The following is a 4,148-nucleotide window of genomic DNA, read 5'->3' as shown; positions in this document are numbered from 1 at the left end:
ATCATTACTCTTTAGGGAAAGACCAATTGAAAAACTGTCACTTAATAGCTACACCTACTAAAATGTCTAAAATTGAAAATACTACATCAAGTTTCAGCGAAGATCTGGAGCTACTCGAACTCTTATACACTGCTGGTAGAAATGGAAAATGCTAGAACTACTTTGAAAGATTCTTTACCATATATCTACCATATAATTCAGCCATCCTACCAGTAGGTATTTACTCAAGGTCAATGAAAACATATATCCATGTACATGAAAATTCATAGCAGCTTTAATCATAACAAAAACTAGTAAAAAAATGAACATCAACAAGTGTATGCATAAACAAACTGTGGTACATCCAAACAATGGTATACTACTTAGCTATAAACAATGGATGCGACCACATAGATGAATTTCATAATAATTATGTGAGTGAAAGAAGCTAGACAAAAAAGAATATGTACTCTACAATTCCATTCATTTACTGCTCTAACAAATGAAGGCTAATATTTAGTAACAGTAGTCAGATTAGTAGTTTTCCAAGGATGAGTGGGTCAAAAGAAGAGTGGGAAAGAGTGATTACTAAGGGAAAAGAGGAAAATTTTGGAGGTTATGGATATATTCATTTTCTTGTCACTGGTGATGGTTTGACAGGTATACCCATATGTCAAAACTTATAAAATTCCATGCTTAAAATGTGGAGTTTACTACATGTCAGTTTTACCTCAATAAAGTTGTTTAAAGCAAACATAAAAACCAAACCAAAACAAAAAGTGTCTTAAACAATATGCTACACCATAGCATAGTGAATTTCACAGCTAGAGAGAAGTATTTTTTTAACATTCTCTCTTCAATAGAACACATTTTCAATAATATTCATAAACCAAGTAACAACAATGTTCAGAAAATGAACTGAGTGTAAAACTTTTTATTAATATTTTATAAATAATTATGGCTGTCAGAAAAACAAAAAGGAATTTTAAGAAAACAGAAGCATTTGCAAAAGGTAAAATTTAGGCAACCACTAAATCATGCAGCTAATGTAACATTTAATTTTTAAATTTGTTCTGTAAATTTAAAATAAGCTATTGGCAATCAAAGAAAAAGAAATTTCACTTGTAAAGATATTGTTCAAAATAAGTAAAATATTTTCATATTAAAATACTGTAAAAGTTTCAACTTCTCAAACACAAATTTTCACCTTGCAGTTCATGCTTTGTCTCACTGGTTTAGACATACATAATAAGTGGTCACATGGAATGACAGAATTGAAGTAAAACCAGTGTTGTCTTTACCTTCACAATCATTATATTATTGTTTACTTAGAATCTATTGTTTAATCATAGGGATATGAGTATTATATACAAACCATTGAGAACTCATGATAGAAAGAAGCAGCAGAAACTGGGTCAGTCTGTACCTGAGACCAACTTTGTAAGAGGGAGTTTTCCAAGTTAACTTCCACGTAGTATGCAATGATTATTAATAGATAAGTGCTAAAAAAGGTGGCCATGTGAAATACATATATCTAATTAATACAACAAAATCATCACAAATTTTTAGAATTTAGACCAAAAAAAAAAATATTTTCTGGAGGGAAGTGTGTTAAATCACTGATATTGTTAAGAAATGCTGGAAAGCTGTGATAAAACAGAACCGGTGGATACTCAGCTTTGTACTCATATTAAAATTCTCTTTAGACAAAGCTGCCCTTTATGGCGTGCATCCAAGGTGGGGGTAGGAAGCCAGACCAATCCCACTGCCCTGCCCTCCACTCCACACCAAGTTTCTTAGCAGAAAAGTGACCTAATCAATGTTGGGTTTGTGGTGTCCAAACACCATGATTTCAGTCCTTGGGGGATGCTGGTAGTGACTTTCAGCAGGGTGCGTTTTTTGGCCCTTCTGAGGGTCATTAGTTACTTACATCATAAGGTGAGGGGGTGCAACAAACACCATTATGAGGTTAGGTGGCTGGGAGGTGAGTCTGTTGTGTGCCTTTTAGGGGGGGTGACACTGCCACCTCCCATACATCACACTTCTCCCCATCTGGGTGATGCACTCACACTCACATACACACACACACAAACTCAGAAAACACCACGCCTTTTATTCTCTTTGCCTGTGGGTAAACTGAAGGTGGAGATTTGTCTTCTATGGACATTCCTCACTCTGCCCTCATCCTCAATGTCTAACTGTGGACCTCCTGGTCTACCCCAAATCCTGCACGACCCACCTTCCTCACACACCTTCCTCTTCTCTTCCTCCCACCCCACCATCTGAGACCTACAAACACACACACACATCTCTTCTACACAACTCATTTATTTTAATCATTGCCATCGGTGCACACTTTTGAGCAAGATGTGGTCTCTACGTAGTTGGCCATTTTCCCACACCTGCCACTTGAGACACAGCACATAGTTGCAGGTCTCTGGACTTCGCTAGGCAAAGGGGCAGGGTGCTCCTAGGAGGGGTGGAAATCTCCAGCATCTCTCATTTCTTCTTGCTTGACGTTGTCTCTTATTTTGGCTCAATCTCTTGCTTTGCTTCCGTGGCTTTCGATTCTTTATCTTCCTTCCTCTTGATCTCTTATTCAGTGTGTTGTGACAGACAAACATTGTTCGCCTTTTTGGTTTCTTAGGCTTTCTTGAGTGAGCGCAAGAGGTTTTAGCTTTTTTCCTCAAAGTCCTTTGACAGGGACTTTTTATCTTCATTTTTGTGTTCTGCACCTAGAAGGACAGCAGGAGAGGTCATAGAAGGACATTAGTTTGGAGGAGGGGGAGAACTAGATGGGAATGGGGCTTCCTGAGAAGGGCTGTGGGCTGAGGAGGAGGTTGTACTAGGCAAGGAGAGGTGTGCCTCATGGTGGGAGGGAAGGGAAAGGAATCAATGGGAGAAGGGAGAGGAACCTGGGTGTTGTCTCACCTTGCCACCATCACTGGGCCTGGGTTGATGAAGTGTCTTCGTTTTCTTCATCCTTTTGGTCCTTGGGGTTCGCTGGTCCATAATTGTTCTAGGCTCCCATGGTTTCCTGGTTGCTTTAGTCATGTCGTAGCCAACAGTAGCCTATCCTTGGCTCCTGACCTCTCTATATATACCTACTCAAGGCAATGAGCAGCCACACCCTTCAGCTTTGATTGGTCAGCAAAGCACTCCTCCAGCCAATGATGGCTCAAGGAATCTTAGACATCACAAAGCACTAGTTCTGACAATTCCATGAGGGGAGGGGGTGGGCCAAGATGTGGCTTACACATCACAAAGTACCACTCCCAACACCTCCTTGGCCAGGGGGGTGGGGGTGGGGGTGGGCATGGTTGCTGAGGAAGCAAAGATGTTCTAGTTGAATAAAGGGATCTTTTTTTTAGCACCTACTAAAGACTCTTCCAAGCTGACCTTACAGTACTTCTTCTATCCAGATTCGATTGTGGAGACTCACATGGCAGGGAGAGGGTATTTCCTCCAAGTCATTCCCCACAGCCACCCCCATTTTACCTGGTTCATTCTGTTGTCTCCCACCCATTTTCATTACTTAGTATTATGAAAGTCTAACTTAAAATCCCTCCAAGATAACGTGGCCATTTTTAAGTCTCAGTGGATTGTCCCACTTATCTCCTAATAGATTTTCTAAAATTAAATTAATTGCTAAAATTAAAGTGTTGGTGAGTATGTGCAGCAACCGGAACTCATACACTGCTTTCAGAAAAGTGAAACATTTAGGAAAATAGTTTGACAGTTTCTTAAAAAGTTAAACAGAGATCTACCATGTGATCAGCCATTTTACTCTTAGGTTTCTATTTAAAGGCAATGATAGCACATGTACAAAGACTTGTACACCAATGTCTACAGTAATTTATTTATAATAGACCCAAATTGGAAACAATGTAAATGTCTGTCAGCATGTATAAGGGTGAAAAAGTTGTGGTGTATCCATACAAGGGAATGTTACTTAGTAACACAAAATGATGAAATCTGGTATTTACAATAACATTGATGAAATGGCTTGGAACTACAGAGGCTGCAGAGAAAAGCATGTATTAGAGAAACACACAAGTCACCTTGCTACTTACAGGAGAAGTGGCAAAATGGACTCTGCATGATTCTTATCTGCCTTCTATACTTCATGCTATTGCATCTTACCATGGAATCTAAGAAATATATGGACC

General features: G+C 39.1%; 1 long non-coding RNA gene across 1 annotated transcript; it reads right to left on the bottom strand.

The window, feature by feature from the left end:
- Nucleotides 1-2,291: 2,291 nt before the first annotated feature.
- Nucleotides 2,292-3,135, bottom strand: LOC143670680 (uncharacterized). Its single transcript, XR_013169432.1, has 2 exons — nucleotides 2,911-3,135; nucleotides 2,292-2,714 (listed from the first exon to the last, which is right to left on the bottom strand). It is a non-coding gene; the product is annotated as an uncharacterized LOC143670680 (long non-coding RNA).
- Nucleotides 3,136-4,148: the final 1,013 nt, after the last annotated feature.

Source organism: Tamandua tetradactyla, chromosome X, assembly GCF_023851605.1.
Source record: "Tamandua tetradactyla isolate mTamTet1 chromosome X, mTamTet1.pri, whole genome shotgun sequence".
NCBI classification, from domain to species: Eukaryota; Metazoa; Chordata; class Mammalia; order Pilosa; family Myrmecophagidae; genus Tamandua; species Tamandua tetradactyla.
The sequence above is the reverse complement of the archived record's forward strand: the minus strand, read 5'-3'. Positions and strand labels throughout refer to the sequence as shown.